At 38.4% G+C, this 24,387-nt stretch overlaps 1 protein-coding gene and 2 pseudogenes across 6 annotated transcripts in view; 2 read left to right on the top strand and 1 right to left on the bottom strand.

Annotated features, from left to right (window-relative positions):
• Nucleotides 1-530: 530 nt before the first annotated feature.
• LOC138922324 (ral guanine nucleotide dissociation stimulator-like) overlaps nt 531-24,387 on the bottom strand; it is a 378,765-nt gene continuing 354,908 nt past the window's right edge. For 2 of the 6 annotated variants that reach the window (XR_011435415.1, XR_011435414.1), the window contains 4 exons: nt 3,400-3,460; nt 1,797-1,825; nt 1,368-1,473; nt 531-989 (listed from right to left, as the gene is read on the bottom strand). The gene's annotated coding sequence lies outside the window, so the exon portion shown is untranslated. Of the gene's footprint in view, nt 990-1,367; nt 1,474-1,796; nt 1,826-3,004; nt 3,461-24,387 lie in introns of those variants that run through there. The other 4 variants (XR_011435413.1, XR_011435412.1, XR_011435411.1 and 1 more) reach the window with 2 other exon arrangements.
• On the top strand, nt 8,332-9,643 carry LOC138922327 (ligand-dependent nuclear receptor corepressor-like protein; annotated as a pseudogene).
• On the top strand, nt 15,772-22,866 carry LOC138922326 (large ribosomal subunit protein uL15m-like; annotated as a pseudogene).

Below are 24,387 nucleotides of genomic sequence, written 5' to 3' on the forward strand. Positions count from 1 at the left end.
ATGTTTTGTCCGGTTTCTTAGTTGTGTGTGGTGGGAGGATAAGTCTTGTTGTTTTCTTTTTAATCCAGTTGTGTTTACCCCATCATTGCTAGAACCCCAAATCTCAAAAATACTACATATTGATAACAGATACATACAGATGTAGTAAAAGTACAAAGAAAAGCACAAGAAGGATAAATTCTAAATTCAGAATAGTGGTTACTTCTGGGGAAGCTGGGAGAAAGAGGAATGTGATTAGGTATAAAAAGAGACCTATAGGGGGCCATCCCCATGGCCGAGTGGTTAAGTTCATGCTCTCCACTTCCACGGCCTGGGGTTCGCTGGTTCGGATCCTCGGCATAGACCTACACACCGCTCATCAAGCCATGCTGTGGCAGCCTCCCACATAGAAGAACTAGAATGACTTATAACTAGGATATAGAACTATGTACTGGGGCTTTTGGGAGACAAAAAAGAGGAAGCTTGGCAACAGATGTTAGCTCAGGGCCAATCTTCCTCACCAAAAAGCGTGCAAAAACAAGACCTATGACTATTTTTATAATATTTTATTTCATAAGCTGGGTATTGGGCACATAGGTATTTGGCTTAGTGTTAGTCACATTTAATATCAGTCCTGAAATATTTCACAATTGAAAGATTTCAAACAGAACAAAGGATTAAGTTTTTTAAAAAGACAAACTGAAAATGCTAGAAGAAAAAGCAGGTATGTCTTAGTGGTGTCTATAACCTTTTACTCCCTCTACAAATGGATGTATAATATGTAAGAAATAGTCTTCAAATTAATATTATCAATCATTCATAAAAAACATTGAGCCGGTCTTGTGCCCATTTCTTTGATTTTTGCTCTGAGAAGTTGATATGGAGAATATATGTATTTCCAGACTGTTCTTGACTTTTAGAAAAGTTTAAGGCACCTTGACTGAAGTGAGCAAACTAGAATCCTGAGTAGGGACAATGAGGTCACATTCTGTGGATTCATTCTTCCAGGTCTGCAAAACAGTAAGAAACCATTTCCTCAGTATTAGAGGGATCAGATAGCAGCAAGACTCGGAAAGCTTCACCAAACTGTCTTCTGTTTCTACCATATGCCTCCCAGAGGAACCAGAACTAGCAATTCTAATGGCCTTGCACAGTTGTAGGAGAACTCCTGCCACTACCATGCATGTATCTATGACTTTCCCTCCTTTATATTTTCCCCTGTGAACATGAAGGACTATAGTAGTAGTTAATTATGTTTTCCGAATATTTCTCATTCTCTGCCTTCCAGGACATGGTAGGACTGCGATTCCCAGATTCTTGGTTTGGGTGGGGTCATGTGAATAGTTCTGGTTAATAAAGTATAGGTGGAAGAAATCTGTGTCACTTACAGACTAGAGCTTTTCATTGCTGGTGTGAGGCCCTTCAGAATCTTACTTCCTTTTGTCACAGCAACCTGCAAGTTTCAGTTTGGTGGCTGCTCTCTCAGCCTGGGTCCTGGAATTAGATAAAAACTAGAGTTCCCAGATGATCCTTGATGAGATTATGATACAATCAAGAAATAAACCTTTGCTGAGAAAGTGCTAAAAATTCCTTTGTATCATTCAGTTCAAATGTCCCTTCAGAGAGGCAATCCTTGACCACGCAGTCTAAAACCCACCGCAAATATCAGTTGCTGTCTAACACAATCCCCTGTTTAATTGTCTTCATAGTACTCTTTACTTTCAGAAATGGTTTTATTTATCTGCACTTCTTTATTCTATTCCCCACCCCCTGCCAAAAAAAGCCCCCAGAATACTCCATGAGAATAGAAGACTTGCCTGTTTCATTCACTGCAGTATTCCCAGCACTTTGAGGATAGAGAGACATGAAAGAATCAGATTAGCCTGATTTTTACAGGCCATGGTAAGTGCAATGTGAAGTCACTGAAGGGTAATGAGACTCTGACTACTTTTGGAGAATGGACTGGAAGTGGGCAACAGTGGAAGTGAAAGTAGATCAGTCAGTAAACTCTAGCATTGTTCTAGGCAAGATAAAGGGGGGTTGAACAAGTATGGTGTTTGCAGATCAAAAAGATAGGTCTTGTTTATGTGGGAATTAGGGAAGAGAAGCATCAAGAAGACTCTTAGGTTGCTGGCTTTAATAACTAGATAAATGGAGGTGCCATTTAATGAGATGGGGAATATAAGGGAAGAGCACTTTGGGGGGACTGTGGCAGAGAGTTGGATATCTAGAATTTCCTTCTGACTATGTTATGAAGACATCCTAGTCAAGATATCAATTAAACAGCTAGATACTGTCCATGAAAATAATCTATAACCAATCTATAAACGAAAATTTGGGTGAATTTGTTCTGAGCTGAAATCTGAGGACCATGGCCCGGGGCCTTTCTTCCCACAGGAAGAAAGGGCACCAAAGAAGTGAGGTGTACAGAGTGGTTATATACCGCCAAGCAGGACGTTTCACATATGATTGAAATGTCCCTCCCACAATAGTCACAAGATTGCCCTGTCGGCACAGCTCTTGATGGACACCGCAGGTAGTGGGTCTGCTATCTCAGAGGGCGTAGCAGGAGGCAAGTCTGTTGTCTCGAGCTGGGCAGTCACAGGTGAGCACAGCAATCAGTTTCTAGCCTAAGGAAAGACGCTTAAGCCTTAAGGAGATGCCAACTTTGGGAGAGGGAGGGAAGTTGCACCTTTATCTCAAGGGCCTTTGTTCTTGCCATAGGGAATATCTAAAGCAGATATACAATGCATGCTCAACAGCCACGGTCAGGCCCTTTTGGAAAGACAAGGTGAGGCCGAATTAGGTTTACACCAAATGGCTTCCTCATATTCTCCAATATATCCTATTGCTTGCCATTTTTATTTGTCAATACAAACAAGTTGAACTCAGATTTGGGATGCAGATATAAACCTGAGAATTTATAAACCATTTAAGATCACCTGTGTTGGGGAAGTGGGAGAATTCCTCCCCCACCCCTTTTTCTTAAGGTTCTTATGGCTGGTCAAATAATTTAAAAGGCAGGTTAGCAGGAGAAAAATCAAACAAAGTTTAATAGCATGTATACATGGGAGAAACTCAGGAGAAACAGTAACTCAGTCATCTGGCTGAGGCTGCCTGTTTAAATTTCTTCAGCTACAGACAAGGAGGATGTTGGGGGTAGTGATTTGGAGCTTCAAAGGGGAGGAAGGCAACTCCTGGAAATGGAAAAGCAAATGTTTGGTAAATAGAACTTTGATAAGAATGGGCTTAGCAAGGATCCTCCCAGTCTACCAGATACCCAGAGTTATCTAAGGTGATGGCTTGTCCTGGGGACTGGCCTTTATTTTAAATTTCTTTTAGTCAGTTGGGGAGAAGGTGGAATGTTCTTCCTGAGTCTTCTGAGCCTTTATTTTCTTCAGCTTGAAATAATCCACATACCAGAGTGGTGCATCTTGCGGTGGGCGGGGCGGGGGTGTGGGCATGCCCTGAACCCCATCACCTGCATAGGAAAAATAGATTTCAACATTTAGGGGTTAGATAGTATAAGAGGAGCCACTAAAAGTGAGAGAAGCATGGGCTATCCAGAAACCCAACAAGAAAAGTATTTCAAGGAGCAAGTGCTCAACTGCTTTGAATGCTGCTAAGAACTCATTTAAGAGAACAGAGAGTTTATATTTTTTTCAGCTTTATTGAGGTATAATTAACATTAAAAAATTGTACATAGTTAATGTATACATTGTGATGAAGTTGGACAATATGCTTACACCCATGATACCATCACCACAATCCTGGTAATAAATATATCCATCACCTCCAAAAGATTTCTTACGTCCCTTTGCTTTTGTGTGTGTGTGTGGGAAGAACATTTAACCTAAGACTTATCCTCTTAAGTTTATAATGTTGTAGATCTCTAGAACTTATGTATCCTGCATAACTAAAACTTGATGCTGAACAACAACTCTCCATTTTCCCCACTCCCGTCCCCTGGCAACCACCAATCTATTTTCTGCTTGTCTAAGTTTGACTATTTTAGATACCTCCTATAGGAGAAATCATGCTATATTTGTCATTCTGTGACTGACTTGTTTCAGTTAGCATAATATCTTTTTTTTTATTGAGTTAATGATAGGTTACAATCTTGTGTGATTTCAGTTGTACATTAATATTTGTCATTCGTGTTGTAGGTGCACCATTTCACCCTTTGTGCCCGCCCCCCACCCCCCCTTTCCCCTGGTAGCCACTAATCTGTTCTCTTTGTCCACATTTTTAAATTCCTCCTATGAGTGGAGTCATACAGAGATTATCCTTCTCTAACTGGCTTATTTCACTTAACGTAATTCCCTCAAGGTCCATCCATGTTGTTGCAAATGGGATGATTTTGTTCTGTTTTGCAGCTGAGTAGTATTCCATTGTATATATATACCACAACTTCTTTATCCATTCATCTGTTGATGGGCACTTAGGTTGCTTCCATGTCTTGGCTATTGTAAATAATGCTGCAGTGAACATTGGGGTGCATAGGACTTTTGGGATTGCTGACTTCAAGCTCTTTGGATAGATACCCAGTAGTGGAATGGCTGGATCGTATGGTAGTTCTATTTTTAGTTTTTTGAGGAATCTCCATACTGTTTTCCATAGCGGCTGCAGTAGTTTGCATTCCCACCAGCAGTGTATGAGGGTTCCATTCTCTCCACAACCTCTCCAACATTTGTTACTATTAGCTTTAGATATTTTTGTCATTCTAATGGGTGTAAGGTGATATCTCAGTGTAGTTTTCATTTGCATTTTCCTGATGATCAGCGATGATGAGCGTCTTTTCATGTGCCTATTAGCCATCTGTATATCTTCTTTGGAGAAATGTCTGTTCATGTCTCCAGCCCATTTTTTGATCGGGTGGTTTGATTTTTTGTTGTTGAGTTGTGAGAGTTCCTTATATATTATGGATATCAAGCCTTTGTCAGATATATGACTTGCAAATATTTTTTCCCAGTTAGTGGGTTGTTTTTTTTGTTTCAATCCTGTTTTCATGTGCCTTGAAGAAGCTCTTTAGTCTGATGAAGTCCCATTTGTTTACTCTTTCTGTTGTTTCCCTTCTCTGAGAAGACATGGTGTCCGAAAAGATCCTTTTAATACTGATGTCAGAGAGTGTACTTGCCTACGTTTTCTTCTAGAAGCCTTATGGTTTCAGGTCTCACCTTTAGGTCTTTGATCCATTTTGAGTTTATTTTAGTGAATGGTGAAAAAGAATGGTCAGTTTTCATTCTTTTACATGTGGCTTTCCAGTTTTCCCAGCACCATTTTTGGAAAAGACTTTCTTTTCTCCATTGTATGCACTCAGCTCCTTTGTCGAAGGTAAGCTGTCCATAGATGTGTGGTTTTATTTCTGGGCTTTCAATTCTATTCCATTGATCTGTTCACCTGTTTTTGTACCAGTACCATGCTGTTTTGATTACTGTAGCTTTGTAGTAAGTTTTGAAGTCAGGGATTGTGATGCCTCCCGTTTTGTTCTTTTTTCTCAGGATTGCTTTAGCAATTCGGGGTCTTTTGTGGCCCCATATAAATTTTAGGATTCTTTGTTCTAATTCTGTAAAGAATGTCATTGGGATTCTGATGAGATAGCGTTGAATCTGTAGATTGCTTGAGGTAGAACGGACATTTTAACTATGTTTATTCTTCCAATCCATGTACATGGAATGTCTTTCCATCTCCTTATGTCGTCATCCAATTCTCTCAGAAAGGCCTTGCAATTTTCATTATATAGGTCCTTCACTTCCTTGGTTAAATTTACCCCGAGGTATTTTATTCTTTTTGTTGCGATTGTGAATGGTATTCAGTTAGCATAATATCTTCCGGGTCCATCTATGCTTTTACAAATGGTAGTATTTCCTTAATTTTTAAGTTTGAATAATGTTTAATTGTGTGTCTATCTCGCATTTTCCTCATTTTCTTTATCCACTTGACTATTGATGGACATTTGAGTTGTTTCTATATCTTGACTATTGTGAATAATGCTGCAATAAATGTGGGAGTGTAGATATCTCTTCACAATCCTAATTTCAAGTCTTTGCATATATACCCAGGAGTAGAATTGCAGGATCATGTGGTAGTCTATTTTAATGTGGTTTTTTTTGGTGAGGAAGATTGACCCTGAGCTAACACACCTGTTGCCAATCTTCCTCTTTTTGCTTGAGGAAGATTGTCGCTGAGCTAACATCTGTGCTAATCTTCCTCTACTGTATGTGGGATGCTTTCACAGTGTGGCTTGACGAATGGTGCTAGGTCCATGCTCAGGATCTGAACCTCCGAACCCCAGGTCGCCAAAGTGGAGCACACGAACTTAACCACTATGCCATCGGGTTGGCCCCAGTCTTCCTCTATTTTTTGTACGTGGGATGCCACCACAGAGTGGCTTGATGAATGGTGTGTCGGCCCACACCTGGGATCTGAACCCATGAAACCCCAGCCGCCAAAGTGGAGCGAATGAACTTCGCCACTATACCACCAGGCCAGCCTCTATTTTTAATTTTTCTTTTTTTTGAGGAAGACTGGCCCTAAGCTAACATCTGCTGCCAATCTTCCCCTTTGTGCTTGAGGAAGAGTGGCCTTGAACTAACGTCTGTGCCAATCTCCCTCTATTTTATATGTGGGTTGCTACCACAGCATGGCTTGACAAGCGGTGTATGTCTGCACCCGGGATCTGAACCTGCAAACCTGGGCTGCAGAAGCGGAGAGAGCTGAACTTAACCACTACACCACTGGGCCAGCCCCTACTTTTAATTTTTTGAGGAACCTCCATACTGTTTTCCATAGTGGCTGCACGATTTTACATTCCCATCGACAGTGTGCAAGGGTTCCAATTTCTCCACATCCTTGCCAACACTTGCCATTTTTTGTTTTTTGGTAATAGTCATCCTAACATTTGTGAGGTGATATCTCAATTGTGATTTTGATTTGCATTTCTTATCAGATTTGGCAATATGGAGGTTATTCATAGGAAAACGTATGAATCAAAGAGGAGGAAAAGAGAGTCCACGTAGAACTCTTTCAAGAAGTTTTGCTATGAAAGCAAGCAGAGAAATAGGCTCAGCTAGAGGGATTACGGGGTAAAGAAAAGTGGTGTTTTGTCTTTGTTTTTTTAAGATGAGCGATATTACAACATTTTTTATGATGAAGAGACCATCCAGCCTGAGGAGAGATTGATGATGCAGTAAAGAGAGGGGATAAGGAAAACAACTAAACCCCTAAGTGGGTAGCAGACATAGGAGTCCAGATCACAGCTGGAAAGACTGAAGATTAACAGAAGAAAAGCCACTTCCTTCTCTTTAATATGATGCAGAAGATAAATGCAGTTGTAGGAAGGATTGTACATTTAGTGGTGGGATGTGGGAGAAGTTCCCTATCTCGTGACTTTTTTCTGAAGTGTAAAGGAAAATCATTGGCCAAGAGAGAACATACAAAATAGTCATCGCGGAGAGCGAAAAAGTAAGTTTTCTAAAACCCTGGAAAAGGATGACCAGCTTAAGGTTTGTGATCAGGAATTTAAAGAAAGCTTGTCAACCTGAAAGCCAGTTCTTTGTGGCCAGGAAAGAGGGCAATAATGAAAAGTGTTCTAGAGAGAGCAAATACAGTGATTGTTGTAGCTTCTTATTTACCCTAAATGATCACTTAAAGTGTATAAGTACATTATAATCTATAACAATGTTAAAGAAAATATATAGCTAACAGAAGTTGGCAAGTAGAAGGAGCAAAGAAGTGTGAGAGGTTAGGTGTGTAAGTATCTTCATCTCGCACAGAGTGAGGAGCTAATGTATAATTTTGAAAGTTGAAAATCCAAAAAAACAGATGTTTGAAGTACTTACCTTATTTAAATTATACGGTTTATCATAAAATAACTAAAATACTAAGAGGAAATAGTTTAAATTATCTAAATCCTCACCTGTCATAAGTGAATCCACAATGTCAAAAATTGATAAAACAATTAGTGATTGAGATCCTTTAATTTATAAATATGGAGGCAGTCACCGGAAGAAATAAAAAACAAAGTGAAAAGTAATTGCCTGTGGAGAACTTTTGTCCCTCATTATTATTTTGTATGACTTGATTTTTTTCATAACAAATGTATGCGTTAGTATACTTTAATAAAATTAAAACAGAAACTATTTAACTGCGAATGAAGGCCTTGAAGTCAGGGCCAAGCTTTGATACAACTGGGTAGGTTTTGTCGAGGTGACATTTATTTCCAGCCCCTTCCCGTGCCCTCTGATTGGCTCTCTCGGAATTGGTTTTCTCCCAGTATCAAAGGGATTCACTGCCCTCCTGCCCCTGGCTTCCTCCCGCCTTCACTGAGGAAAAGCACATCTCTGGTTGTTTTCTGCTCCTCAACTTTGATCATTACAAAATGAGTCTATTCTTGGTCTCATTCTTAAAATGATTTGTTTTTGGCGCTCCGGGGCTCGCGCCCCTGCCTCGTGCCTGCGCCGCTCGTATGTAAATGAGGGCGCGTGACGCGGGACGCGGATGGACAAGGGAAGAGAGAGAGTGGCCGCTGCCCTCGCCGCCCGGTGCCGGAGCCCTCGGTGCGCGGCGGAGAGGAGAGGATGCCGGCGGGAACTCGACTCTTGGCGCCACCGTCTCATGCACTGTGTAGGTTTTGAGAGTATTTTAGAAGGGCTTTATGGACCACGGCTACGAAGAGCCCTGAGTTTATTTGAAGGATTGTCTACCATCTCTTGATTCTTCACAGTCAACACCAACAGAGAAACTGTCATCTCAGGGCCAGTCCAACACTGAAAGACTGAATGCCAAGCAGAAAATTAGCTAAATGCACTCTTTCGAAAGAAAGACCTTCCTCAGAACTGTGATCCTAACATTCCCCTAGTTGCTCAGGAATTAATGAAAAAGATGATACGTCAGTTTGCAATTGAGTATATTTCAAAAAGTGGTAAAATTCAAGAGAATAGAAATGGTTCAATTGGACCAAGTCTAATATGTAAAAGTATTCAAATGAATCAAGCAGAAAACTCCCTTCAGGAAGAACAGGAAGGCCCCTTAGACCTCACTGTGAATCGAATGCAAGAACAAAATACTCAGCAAGGGGATGGAGTGTTAGATCTCTCTACAAAGAAAACCAGCATAAAATCTGAAGAGTCGTCCGTATGCGATCCTTCTTCTGAAAATTCAATGGCTGGGAGACTACAGAGAAACAGAGAGGACTATGTGGAGAGAAGTGCTGAGTTTGCAGATGGTTTGCTCTCAAAAGCTTTGAAAGACATTCAGTCTGGAGCACTGGACAGAAATAAAGCAGGCATACCTCAAAAAACTTTACTTCTCCACTTAGAAGCCTTACCAGCAGGGAAGCCTGCATCTTTTAAAAACAAAGCTCGAGATTTCAGTGATAGTTACTCATATAAAGACAGTAAAGAAACTTGTGCAGTGCTGCATAAAGTAGCCCTGTGGGCAAGAGCTCAAGCAGAGCGCACAGAAAAAAGTAAACTCAATCTAATTTAAAGAAAAAAATGAAAGCCTACAATATGAAACTTCACGTCCTACTGTACAGTTAAAAATTCCTCAACTACGAGTAAGTTCTGTTTCAAAACCACAACCTGATGGTCCTGGTCTGCTGGATGTTATGTATCAAGTTTCCAAAACCTCTCCAGTCCTAGAAGGATCAGCTCTCCAAAAACTGAAAAATATACTCCCTAAACAGAAGAAAATAGAATGTTCTGGGCCCGTAACTCACTCAAGTGTTGACTCTTACTTTCTACCCGGGGACCTCTCTCCTTTGTGTCTTAATTCTAAAAATGGAACAGTTGATGGAACCTCTGAAAATACTGAAGATGGATTGGATCGAAAAGATAATAAGCAGCCCAGGAAAAAACGTGGCCGTTATCGGCAGTATGATCATGAAATAATGGAAGAGGCTATTGCAATGGTAATGAGTGGCAAAATGAGTGCTTCCAAAGCACAAGGAATTTATGGGGTACCTCACGGCACTTTAGAATACAAGGTAAAAGAAAGATCTGGAACACTGAAGACTCCTCCTCCGAAGAAACTCCGAGTACCAGACACTGGGTTATATAATATGACAGATTCAGGGACTGGCAGCTGCAAAAACAGCAGCAAGCCTGTGTAGATTACTTGTTAGGAAAATGTTTGTACGTGTGTTTGTGTGTGTGTGTGTATGTGCACAGGTGTGTGTTTGTGTGTCTATATACACACACGTGGGAATTACAGATGCTCACTCTGACAGGAGACATGAAATTTTGCAGTTGAAAAACCACTTACATGCCTTTTGAAAAAAAGTTTTATTCAGGGTTTTCACTGTGGACAGAATTATATAGTTGCTTACTTAATTCTGATAGTTTGTATTTAATCCTTGTATAAATAGGTGAAAAAGATTGAGGTTTTCTTTAGTAGTCAATAGCATAAAGCGTTGTGGGAAAACAAGTAATTGTCAAGTGAAACATTTTTATAGGTGAAAGACCACCCCAGCCATTCAGTTAAACCATCTTATAATGGAAATATGATATTAATAGTTTTTAAACATTTTTACCTAACATACTTAGAGTTACTGTAAGTACGTCAACCAACCAATCAGAGTTTAAATACGCAGCTATCTCCATACTAAGAAAAATTAATATATACAGTATTAGGACACTACAGTGCATTCTATGAAATATGAAATGCACTCAAGTGCATCCACCAGGAATAGACAAGAAAACCTTAAATGATATGTATAATGAAATTTAATATTTATCATTTAACAGTTGTTGTAGCAGGAAGTTGGGGTTTATAAGGTATACACTTTTTGAAAAAAACTGACACATTGTTAACCCCAGGAGCTATAAAATCCTTTAATATAAGATGGAATACTAAGAACAAAAAGTAATTTAAATTTAATTATTAAAATAATTTAATTTTGTTTTTCATTTGAAAAATAAGCTAATGTGTAAGATTAGAAAAGAAAGTTGGAATGCAACTTAGAGCATGTTTATAATGGGCACAGAAAAAGCTTGAGAATGATCATTTTGGTTTAAATGTGCTGGTTGGTTGATGTTATGACTACTTTAAATTTTAAGGATTGTGATAGACTCCTACTATTGAAAAACCTCAGTGTAACTTTAATATATTTGCTGCTGTGACATTTCAAAACATTTTCAGTTTATCAAAAATGAATTACAGATTTCATTTTGGTGGGCGATACATTATCGTTTTGCTAATAACCAAATTTGCAGTTTGTTCAGGGTCTTAAATGGATTTACAAATATTTAACACTGAAGCTGTTTTGAACTTTCAGTAATGTAAACTCTACTAATTGGGCAGTTAGAAGCTGGGCAGTGCATTTTAACTTTTACTAGCCTCATAAAAGAGACCAGTAATTTTTATATAGCAGTTTTAAAATGTGGTTCAGAGTATCCATGTTGGATTTATGGAGTATGCCGTTTTAGTGGTAAAATGTTATAAAGCATGTGCCTCCATATAAAGATTGGGGATTTGCTTCATATGTTCACAGTTCTCCGAGTGCCCCTTTGCTCTGTTAAAAGTCAGGTTCTGATCATTTTTCTAAGCCAGTTTTCCTAAGTCCAAAAGGAATACTTAAAGCTGAATTTAAAAAATAAGTGCACCTTGTCAAATACTTGTGTTTTTACACTTGTGTTTGTGTGTATCTAATAATCACATATACATGTAATACTAAAGAGATTTTCAGCTATTACATTGAAAAACTGCTTACATATGTATAAGGAAACTGAAGAGAGGGAAATACACAACCAAGTAGATATTTGGTCTCTTCGATCTATACTGAACCCTCTTCAGCAATTAATGTTACCTGCATGCTAGGGTATGAATCCTCTCGCTCTTTTTTATTCCCCCAAGAAAGTATACATAATAGATTGCAAAACAGCAGATGTCAGGGTCATCTTTCTTTTTAAAGAATTAAGCCATATTTTGTGAGGGCCAGAACTTGGATGATTTAATGTATTTCCCCTCCCCGCCCCCCGCGCCCCCAGTGAAAAGCAAAGTTAATGTTTCAACACAATTTTATTGACCTCATTATACAGAATTTTACTTGCAAAAATTTGGGGGCTTGAAGGCATTACATAATATTTATATTGTATTGAGCTTTTTTATTCCTCACACTATATTTACATTAATAAATTGATTGAGAAGTTTATAGTAAAGGGATACTTACAGAACACTTTTATATCATTTAAAAGATGACCTGACCAAAAACTTGACAGGATTCATAAAATCAGGGATCATTTTGCTATTGACTTCACAGTGCTCAGTAGTTTTATAGGTAATATTATAGTTAATTTGCCGCGTTTTAGTACTTGTATTATTTATTTTTGGTCAGAAATAGTAAATTAAATATTTTTTGATAGTTTGTAGGTAATGATCAACTCCTAACTTTTAAGATTTTTTTATTTTTTCCTTTTTCTCCCCAAAGCCCCCCGGTACATAGTTGTATATTCTTCGTTGTGTGTTCTTCTAGTTGTGGCATGTGGGACGCTGCCTCAGCGTGGTCTGATGAGCAGTGCCATGTCCGCGCCCAGGATTCGAACTAACGAAACACTGGGTCGCCTGCAGCGGAGCGCGCGAACTTAACCACTCGGCCACGGGGCCAGCCCCCAACTCCTAACTTTTAAAAGAAACAAAATGTTTCTAGTTACTGAGTTCACTTTTGATCATACAAACTTGGAAAGGCAGGGAAATTTATGGCTTCCCCTTCCCCCCAGTGATTCCATTAAGATATTCTCTATGTTAAACTTTCAAAGTACTTTATAAATTTAGTTACCAGTTATTACTTATTAATTGACAATTTTCTGAAAAATCCAGTTTCAGCAGACTTTTAATGAAGGTGAAAGCAACCATTATGTGCTTTCTACTTATTTGAATGTTCCTCAAGTATTTTATATTTTAAAAAAAAAAAGAAGGAAAAGAAAAAACGGTGCCTCTGTTTTTAGAAAACTACTGCTCAGTAAAGTTGTTTAAACCATTTCTGGTAGCTAATGATAATTTTATATTAAATTGTATACTAACTTTAGTGAGACTGATTTTTTTAGTTGTTTACAGTACAAATACTTGTATTTGTTTTTTAATTGCAGTATTTCCATTGTCACAGTAATTTAGTAAAACTCTGGCTGCCTTGATTTTGACAGATTTTGTTAATATAAACTGATTGTTAGGCAATTAGTTATATTTATGCATAAATCAATTGCTCTATGATTCATGAATTATTTATTACAATATTTTCTAATGAATTCATGTATCTGTCTTGTGTTGTACTGTAATTCTGTTCCTACTTTGTGTTGTTATATATCTAAATCTGATTGTATGAATTTTAATTGTTCAGTTAACGTGTTTCTAGGTTGTAATTTGTAGTAAAGCTCTTCAGTGCTTTTGCACTTAAATTTAAAAAATAAATAAAAAATAAAAATGATTTGGTTTTGGCTCATGGTAAAAATCAGTAATAATCTAATAACTGAAATTCCCTTCCTCCTCCTGTTCCCATCCCTGCCAAATATTATTTAATGTGTGATCTCATTTAGGGAGATTAGATGGGAGAGTTTTATATGCATGTTTTTGTTTTTTAATCTCAGAAACAGAGGGTTAAATTGATCAGATGCTTCACTGCACGGTGTATTAGTATTATGGTTCATACCAAGTACCTCATGTGATAAATTTATCCCCTTTTATTTTCATCCCCCTCTCTCATTCTCTACCCACCTTGAGAATTTTAACTCTAAATAATGAGCTCAAAAGAATTCATCTCTGTTGGCAGACTGTTAAGGCACTGGGATAGGTAGGGGAAAATTATTTGGGAGTGTGTGAGAAAGAGGCCTTCCCAAGGAACTTCAAATTACACCATCTTTACAGGGCTTGTTTTATTCTTTTTACGTAATGATTCAGTAGTCACTATCAACTGGGACTGGAATTAGGATGGACTTTAAATCTCTTGTTGAGATGTTTTCTTATGGCAAGGTCTCATTAACATCATTTAAACAGAGTATAGCACAACACCCCAAGCAGGTGGGTGCTTAGTAAGTATTATCATGCAATGATAATGATGATGTAAAACTATAGGCTTCAGGTAAGGGTTGATGACTTATTCACCACACACCTTAAACTACATTCTTAAAACACAGATGAAACTCATTAAATTATTTTGACAGTTTTATATGCTTCATCAACATGTTGGATATGGGATAAACAAACGGCCTACAATTAACTACAAACAATTATTTCCACTATTATTAACGGATGTTCACCAATAGCATTATATAACCTACACAACAAAGAGCATCTACTTGCAAGAAATGCAGCACATTGTTTTTTATTTCCTGTATCTCATTTATTCAATACACATTTTTTCCATGAGAAACATTATTGGTGTTAACACTCATCCAAAAGTTCATTACTTAATGCAAACGATTTTCTAGGTAGAGAAAAAAATTGTATATATTTCTGTAGATGAGGGCACATTTTGCAACATATTTTGTAATTTTCCTCTCAGAAGTATGAAAATTCTAAAGAAAAGATTATGAAATATATTGAAGTGAAACCTCTTAAAGGCAGGAACTAGCTTATTTTTTTTCAGTATTTTCTTTTGTACTTCTAAATAGAGTCTGGACTTTATCTTCACATTGTTTTATAGAACTCATATATCTGTATTTTTCTTGAATTTGCATTATTAGGTCCACAAGAGACGTACTTTTTTTTTTTAACTTTTATAAAATACTCAATTTGGGAAAGTCTGTCCTACTCGATTTCAAACAACGTGGGAGCGAGATCTTGTTTGACTTCATCCACGTATATTTTTCAGTAACAGGTTTCAGTGTCTTGCTCATAAATATTGCTTAAATAAAGCATGAATGCAAATTTTTCTTTCTGTAGTATTTTATACTTGTTTTAAAATAAGTTGAAAAGGGTTTAATTAAACATAGAAGTAGCTCCCCTCCAAAAATTTCTCTCCTTCACTATTTGTGATCACTAAGAGGAACCAGAAAGAAAACTCCCCAGCGAGACAAGTGAAATATAAAAAGAATAAGAGAAAGAAAAAGAAAGGAACCTTGTTTTCTATACCACATTCACTTAAGACAAAAATAGGGAAGCTATTTTTTAGCTTGAAAATAATGTTATGTGTTCTATGCTGCAGATATTCAATTTTATATCCTAGGAAACACTACTGTTCTACTAGGAGGCAGTGTAAGTGTGAGTCCTGGCTCTGCCGCTTGTTGTGAGACCTTGGTCAAGCTACCCGACCTTGCCAACCCTTACCGTCCCGGTCCGTAAAAGGTAGTAACATCTACCTCCACAAGCTATTGATCGAATAAGGCTGACAACACAGCGATGACACGTGCCAAGCGCTCCTATGGCACCTGTCATCACGAGCAGCTCAGTGAAGTTCGTATCTCAGCAACTCGGTGGGTCAATGCAGTAGACGTAGAAGCACACTGATGGGAATGCGTAGGTTGAATTTCATTACACAGGTTAGTATTAGCCAGGCATTTTACTAGCTGGACTCTGAGTATTGTTTAATCTCACTGTGTTTGATTAGCCAAATTCAAAATTAGTAATTCTGCGCTCAGGTTATCTCATTCTCCACGGCGCGGTCAGAGAAGACGCTGCCTCTTGAGGACCGCAGACCGCAGCGTTTGCAGTGCGCGTTTGCTGTGGCGGAAGAGAACACCGGACGTTCAAGCCCGGGCTCAAGCCACGATCTCTCAAACCATGAAGACATCCGCAGCGAATTTACAAAAAAAAAAAAAGGCAGAGCAACACCGACATGTCAGTCTTCTAAAGCTTCCGAAGCCGCTGCCGGATTCCAGGGCGCTGGCGCGCTCGCGGCACTGCGACAGGGGCGGGGCCGCAGCCGTAAAGCAGCGCCCCAGACCACGTGGGCTCCGACGCGGCCCGGTGCCCTTGGAGGCTCTTGCTGGGGGGTCATGGCAGGTTCGGTGCAGGGCAGTGGGTCCAGGGCTCTGGACCTGCTCCGGACCCTGCCCCGGGTTAGCCTGGCCAACTTAAAGCCGAATCCGGGCTCCAGGAAACTGGTAAGTGGCTGGTGGCGTTGCGGGCAAGCGCTGGCGCACGGGGCGATGGAAGCGGCCCTGCACTGCCCGCGCTTTCCGGGGACTGCTTACTCCAGAGGGTATTGGGATGGAGGTAGGGTTTCTGAGTCCCTGTTCTCCTTAACTGCAGAGGAAAATCTTCTCGCGTGGTGTCAACTCGTAATACGGTTTATGCTTAAAAGCATAATTATGCTAGGGCGTAGGAGCGAAGTCGCACTGCAAAATGATTGTCCCGTTCAAAATTGGAATTAAAATGAAGGACTTTTCCAGTATAGCTTCATGGGAAAGAGTTGAATTGATTTATTCCGTTAGATGTCTCTTCAAATCACTAAATACAGCCAGAAAAGCTGTTAGGTGACGTACTGTAATTTTGAAAATCAGTTCGTTGCCTTCGTGAAGTGACAGGAAGTAAATTAAGAAAAATGTTTTCTTTATAAATTAATCTTTAAATAAAATAATGTATGGGTAGCAATGACATATTTACAATTCCAAAATAGAATTTCTTAACTATCATGTAAGCTTTGTTTGTTGTGGATGTTTAACTCTAGGTTTTTTTCCGTTCGAGCCTGTTGTAGAACCCTTATCCCCATCCCATCCTTGGAAGTTTGCCTTTGAAACACAGCTTGCACTTTGGTTGCAAGAATTAGGTACATCTTCAGAGGCAAAGATGCTGATTTAGAGTGTTTGGACGCTAGAGCAGCTAGGACAGTGCTTGGCACAAGGTAGTGTTAGCTAGTACTGGTTGGTTGGATGAATAAATGGTGTAACAAAAAATATACAACGAAAAGATGAGATACAGTTTATAAAAAGGCATCTGTAGATCATAAAACTTTGTTCTTTCCTTTAGGAAAGACGACCGAGGGGGCGGAGAAGAGGTAGAAGATGTGGCAGAGGCGACAGATAAAGGAGAACGACAGAGAGGAACCCGGCCCCGACTGGGCTTTGAGGGAGGCCAGACTCCATTTTACATACAAATCCCAAAATACGGGTTTAATGAAGGACATAGGTAGGTTGTTCTGCTTTTTAAAGTAGAAAGCCCTGTTTTTCGCTGAGAATCACCTAAAAAATAGCTTGGTAGAAATTGATAGTCACTTTGAAGCAAACTTTTGCCCCTGTTCCTCTGAAGCATCTTTAGTCGTGCAATTAGTTTGGAATAGCAGGGAAAAAAGCCCAGACATTGAGCCTGCAAAATGGAGATAATGATGCCTGCTCTCCTGGTTGTTTAGAGGCTTAGCAATAATATATATAAAAACCTGGCTCATTGTGATTACCCAATAAATGACAACTACCATGGTTACTTTGAGTTCCATTCATGCATAATTCAGATAGTGGGTTAAATTTTCCCCAAATTTGTTTGTTGATTTGTGTAAATGAGTGAAGTAAAATGCTTAAGAGGCAAAGTATTTTTAGCAAAATAAAGGAAATACTGGTTTTGTGTCGTTACCAAAAATCAAGCAGTATAACGTTTCTGTTGTAGTCAGGAGGGTCTTATTTTGTTACCATCTAAATTGTTGGAGGAAAATAGAGAACAAAACTTTTAAGTTGATGTGGAGAACTTAAGAGGAAGAGAGTTGAGTTTTCCAACTGTTACTTTCTTGTTTTGTAGCTTCAGACGCCGGTATCAGCCTTTGAGTCTCAACAGGCTGCAGTGTCTTATTGATTTGGGTCGAGTTGATCCTACTCAGCCTATTGACTTAACCCAGCTTGTCAATGGGAGAGGTGTGACCATCCAGCCATATAAAAGGGATTATGGTGTCCAGCTGGTAGAGGAGGTAAGTCTGGATTAGTATTTTTGGAGTTAGATAGGAGGCTATTTCTGATTTTCATATAATCTATACTCTGCCTCCTTTGTTTTTATCCCTTTTGAATTGTTATAACCATTACATAGTGGTGATTGTGTTTATACTCAGTTGTGGTTTTAGAAAGCCAGCATGATCACGTCGAGGGGCCTCTGTTCCCATGGTCCGGGAATGCTCTTCTCCCGTGTGTCCGTTCAGCTTGTTCCCTCCCTCCCTTTGGTTCTCTGTTCAGATCTGATAATATCAGAAAGGTCTTTTTTGATTTTCTTTTATAAAGGAACACTCAGCCCCCACCCGCTTCCCCCACAGTCGTACTCTGTCTGCATTACTCTGCCCGAAGTATTTTTTCTTTGAATATATGAACACCTGACATTTATTACTAAGTAATGCATTTATTTTTCACTGTCTTCCTCAGTGTGATGTAAGTTCTTTGAGAGCAGGTACTGTGATTCATTCCTATGTTTGCAATATTGGAAATATTGGCTCATGATAATAACTCAGTATTTATGGAAGAAAGGGATCAAATCCAATTCTAATCGCAGTAAAGGACTTTTCTATTTATAGACATTGGCCAGGCATTTCATAAGCAAATAAACGTGTTGTTAATTAACTGCTCCTCCTCCTTGTTGTCAGTAATGTAACTGTGTGAGTAACTTAGTGTCCACTAGAGGGAGGCATATGTTTATGGAAAAACCTTTTAGATTCCTTTGAAAAAGTAAACCTTACGGATAAAGGATTTTCAAATAAGATGATTTGAAGATAGATTACCAAATATGCGATTAAGTCTCAGTATCCTACTCTGGGTGTATAAGGGAATGCACATGTAAATTGACATGGAAAAATCCGTGACCTCTTCAGCTGTTAAACTGCGCATCCCAGCAACTCACAGGTATGTGTCTATTAAACTAACAAAAATAATCCTGAAAACGACACCAGGGCAGTGGTTGTGTAAGTACAGTTCCACATCGTTTACAGCGCTGTAAATTGATTTCAGATTTGTAGTAAATAGTGGATAATAAGACTTTCTGATCCTTCAGCATAAAATTACCAATTTGGAAAGACATGTTTTCAAGGAAAAACAAAATAAACCTAACTGATAGAAAGACATTCCTAAAAATGCTTTTATAATACTTAAAATACTGCAACTAACCCCAATGTCCAAGGATGGGGAGTGGTCAAGCAATCTATGGAATAGTAATTAAAAATCACAAATTATAGGGGCTGGCCCTGTGGCCTAGTGGTTAAGTTTGGCGCCCTCCCCTTCTGTGGCCTGGGTTCAGTTCCTGGGTACAGACCCACACCACTCGTCGACGGCCATGCTCTGGCAGCAACCCGCAGACAAAATAGAGAAAGACGGGCAACAGATGTTAGCTCAGGGTGAATCTTCCTCAGCAGAAAAAAAAAAAAAAATCACAAATAATATGGCAAGACCTTACTTTATTGAGTCAAACGTACCATAATTATTAAAATGCAGGTCGGTATCATAGATGGAAAAAGTGTATCTTAGAATTGATGGAATATTTTTTAAATATATTAAAGGTTCATAATTAATAAAAGGAACTTGATTGGGAGCCAGCTTGTTTCAACCACACCAAAATAGGAAAAAATTCTTATCACTACAAAAAGAATGGTAATGATGCCATCTTTTTATTTTTGTCAGAATCTGTTTTGAAATTAAAATATAGCACATCCTAACTAAAGTGATCAAAAGTAGAACTTAAAAAAGTTCAGGACTACATTTTTCAGTGTTGACCATGGTAGGGAAAGGTAAACTTATTTTCTGTCAGTTTAGAGGCTGTAGTAAAGTCAATAATGAATGCAAAGTGAATTTCTGTTGTCCTTTGCTCCCTTTTTTCTTAGAGGGGGTGACCCCTCCAAAGCTCAGATATTTTATTCTTTCGCTGATTCTAGCCCACTCGTCCCCCTCTTTAACCTTCTCTTGGCCTCTTGCTTGTTAAGGGATAGGAAGATAAGTCATGATCTGTATCCTACAGCATAATGTTGTGGTTAAGAACACATACTGTGGCTGGACTGTCTGGGTTAGAATCCTAGCTTTGTGATTTTGGGCAAGGTATTTAACCTATCTGTGCTTCAGTTTCCCCATCTGTGAAGTTGGTTTAGCAATAATTCTGTCATAGGGTTGTTATGAGGGTTAAACAGCCAACTATTACCGAAGTACTGGGAATGGGTGCTTATATTGGTGTCTACGAAATACATCAAGTGAAAATATAGTCATCTCTGCTCACAGGGAAGGAAAATTGGTAAAAGAAGGGGGCCTAGAAAATGTAAAAGAATTTGATGTTATTTGATAGGACCTGGAAGCAGAAGTCTTTGAAGTAGGAATTGCTGTTACATTGTGGGCATTTTGGAGGAGGAAACACAGTGTAAAAAGGAAGCTTGCCATAGTTAATTTACTTTTAGCCAAGCTAGCTACTCACAGACTATTTTGACGTGTTACAGGGTGCTGATACCTTTAAGGCGAAAGTTAATATTGAAGTACAGTTGGCTTCGGAACTAGCCATTGCTGCAATCGAAGAGAGTGGTGGTGTCGTTACTACAGCCTTCTGTGATCCCAGAAGTCTGGGTAAGCTTGCTCCGCAGTCATTTTCTTCTCTCCCTCTTTGTCTCATGCTGGCTGCATGTGAGGATTGTAAAAGTCCTCATGGCTGTTTGACTTGCCGTTTGGACACCTCTGTTTTCTGTTTCAGGATTTCTTATTAGTGCTGTGGCTGGTGGGGCTCTGTCCTCTGATAGACCTCAGCCAGTAGGTCATAAAAAGGTTTTGTTTTTGTTTTTGAACACAGGGCTTAAATACAATGTTACCTATGTCTAGAAACTCACTAATGGTTGGTAACCCAGGAGTAACTCTGACTTTCAAGATACAAACTTTTGAAAATTAAGCATTTCCATTTGTTTACTTAAAACAAGCTTATTTAATTAAAAGAGTTCTTGGAATTAAGTTCTCATCTTGGTCATATTTAAAAATTAATGATTATAAAATACCATTATTAAAAGAAAACCATCATGTAAATAAAATAGTCAACATTTGCCTTTCTCTTTTTTTAATTTAAAAATTGTTTTAGAAATTCTATGCAAACCTGTTCCATTCTTTCTGCGTGGACAACCCATTCCAAAACGAATGCTTGCACCTGAAGCACTGGTGCCGTATTATACTGATGCAAAGAATCGTGGTGACCTGGCGGATCCGGCCAAATTTCCTGAAGCAAGACTTGAACTCGCCCAGAAGTATGGTTATATTTTACCTGACGTTACTAAAGATGAACTCTTCAAAGTTACTACTCGAAAGGACCCAAGGCAGATTTTCTTTGGTCTTGCTCCTGGACGGGTGGTGAATATGGCAGATAAGAAAATCCTGAAACCTACAGAGGAGAATGTCCTCAAGTATTACAGCTCATGAATTCCCTTCCAAGAAAGCAGAGTTGGAAAAGAGGACTGGAAAAGGAGGCCATGCGATAAAACAAAGAATTGGTGCGGTCACTGTGTTTGAGTGATGTCTACGACCTGGCTCTCAATAATACTTTCATCTTGGTCATTGTATTATTTCTTATCATAGTCATTATCAAGGAAAGTCTGCCTAGCAATGGCTTAAACAAATTAGTTTTTTTCTTATTTTTTATCACCTAAGAAGAATTGGTAGTGACGGTAATAGCCATAGCAGTTCAATAATCTTGCAGTTTCTGTATCTGCAATTCTCATGGCCTCTCCCCAAGACCCTAAGATGATCACCATGGCTCCAGTAAGAATAACCTTAAAGGGCAGGAAGAAGCGGGGAGAATGGTTCAAGCTATAGCTGCCCTGTTCATAAGGAAGCAAAAGTTTTCTCATGACCACCCCTTGCAGACTTTCATATACATCTTATTATCCATAGCTGTGTCATTTGATTCCCTCTAAGGGCAATGAGGCTGACGCACTGAGACTTAACTATGCCTGCCTCTACAGTTGGTAGATGGGAGAGGCAGAACATCCTTGGGGATGGAAATTGATTAGCCAACCACTAAGGACTGCCAACGTCATCAAAAAAGTTATTCATTCAGTATATATTTGTTGAATGTCAAGTATTCTAGGTTCTATTTAAATAACATAATATACATATATTTTATAGGGTACTTGATATTTACAAAATATATTTTTATAAATATAAAATAATTAAAAATACTTTAGAAAAGGTGCACTACTTCAAAAAAAGATCATAATAGAAGTTTTCAATGTACATGTTTTAAAATGTGCTTTCAAAAACTGTACCTAGGCATTCTGGAAAATGTAATGAAAACAGGTATTGCAGTTTGAATGGTACTACGCTAGAAAACAGAAGTAAATAGTTGTAGCAAAAACTTGTAGATATAAAGATGTTTCTGTGAGAACATAAAGGGCTGATGTACCCATAATGCACATGACAGAGGGTTTAACAATGTGCTGCCAGGCACCGTAGCTTTTATATACTCGTTGATCCGTTGCTGCTGCTATTAAGTTGGTTTTTCTTACTAACGCAATAGGATAGACTTAGGGTAGATGATAATAACACATTGTGTTCTGTGAGAAAATATTGGGCCGTGGAAAAGAGAAAATTAAAAGGGGCGATTTAATTTTGAAGTTACATATATGATCCTGAAAGAGATAGAGAAACAACAGGAATAGTATTATCTTATAATAGCACATCTATTTATTTGGTAAATTTAAGACAACTGTTTAATAGTATCTTTATTATGTTCAAGATTATCATTATTATGTTTAAGATATTATTATTATGTTTTTAAGACAATTTTCACTCTGAGCTCATTAGTAACAGTATAACAAAAGTTGAGGCAAATTCATTTTTGTTTTCAATCTGAAAAAAGTCACTTTTGGAAGTTTCAAGAATGGAAAAAGTGCTATAAATGTGTTTCATTAAATTGTTCTTTTAAAAATGTATTTTGAAAGTCTACAACAATGTATGAACACACCATTTTACTATTAATTTCTTCTCCTGTACATATCCGTGAGACCAGAATAAAAATGGACTATTTTCCTGGCTAGATATGCATTTATTTCATAAAGGAGCTCCTAATTGCGGAAATACTTGGGTGAAACCATCATCTCCATTCTCTGGATCCATTCCCAACGTCAGATGGAGAGACGAATGTGACTGGATTTCACCTGTTCAGCTTGTAACCCCAACCTTTGTCTCCACTTGGAATAAAGTTGTGTACTTTCGCTATCAAAAGGAACTTCCCATTCACCATCTGGCCCTTCAGCAGTCCCCTAAGCACTAAAAATAGAAGTAAGACTAAACGGGTGAAATTAATTTTAATGATTTGTTTTACTTAAGCCAGTATTTCCAAGTATTGTCATTTCAATGTGTACGTAGTGTACACTTAGTAATGAGATATTTGATCTTCTTTTTTTGTACTAAGTTTTCAAAATCTGGCTTTTACAGCCTATCTCAATTCAGACTATCTGCATTTCAAGTGTTCAATAGCCACATGTGGCTAATGGCTACTGTGTTGGACAGTCCAACTCCAGAGTATCTGGGATTTAGCTACTCTGTTTCCAGTTGACTAAAGCAGCACAGCTACCGTGACAATCAAGTTCGGTGGTGGGTTAAAATAGTTCTATATGAATTGATGTGCATAATGAAGATGCATGCCTAATTAAAATACAAAACCACCTCCCCTTGGAGAGAAATCAAGCAGGTACCATAAGCCAAAACATAGACCACACATCAGAAAATATTTAGATAATCATCACAAATCTGCTTTTAATTTTGAAATATTTGAAACATAACCAGCCAATATTAGAAGACTAACAGAAAATATTTGAAGTAATCCAATAGTACAAAATAGAGGCAATAAAAGTTATGAGTATTTAATAAATGTTGTGTTCAATAACATGGATAATATAGCCATGAAGTATCTTTAAGTAAAAAGAGTTAGAAGACACTGTGTCTGATATTACTTCATTTTGGTAAAATAAAAACATTTATCATTATTTGAACAAATACATAGTAAAAAACATTGAAAATGCTTATTTATGTTTTCTAAAGGCACCATTTTTTGTTCATAACAAAAAATAAAATAAGGCATGGCACTGTGCATGAGTAGCTAATCTGAAAAACCTTCCACTGTAAACGCCTGGATATGCAAGACAAATTATATCAAGCATTCTTGTACCTGCAAAATTGAGGTCATATAAAGGAAAGCACAATGCCTCGTTTTCCACAAAGGAGGAGGAGTTCAGAACAAGCTCAATGAGCATCCAGTGCTGAGGCTGGTGTACCGCTTCCCTAAGTTGATGGGTATGGGAGGATGGGTGGGGAGCTTCTCTAGAACCTAGAGGATTGGGTTTTACTATCCCTACTGGAAGAGGAACTCTGTACTGGGACCCTGAAGGATCCGTGTTTCACAATGAAACCCCTACAGTAAAACTAACCCTCAATGAAAAACTTGGCTGAAATAGAAACCCACAAACACAGGGAGTTGACAGACAAGTCTTTGTTTTTTTCTTGGACTCCAGCTGGGATTCCTCTAAGAATTTGTCACTAAATGTGTGCCATCCAG

The sequence above is a fragment of the Equus caballus genome, unplaced genomic scaffold (genome assembly GCF_041296265.1).
Source record: "Equus caballus isolate H_3958 breed thoroughbred unplaced genomic scaffold, TB-T2T haplotype2-0000768, whole genome shotgun sequence".
Classification (NCBI taxonomy): domain Eukaryota; kingdom Metazoa; phylum Chordata; class Mammalia; order Perissodactyla; family Equidae; genus Equus; species Equus caballus.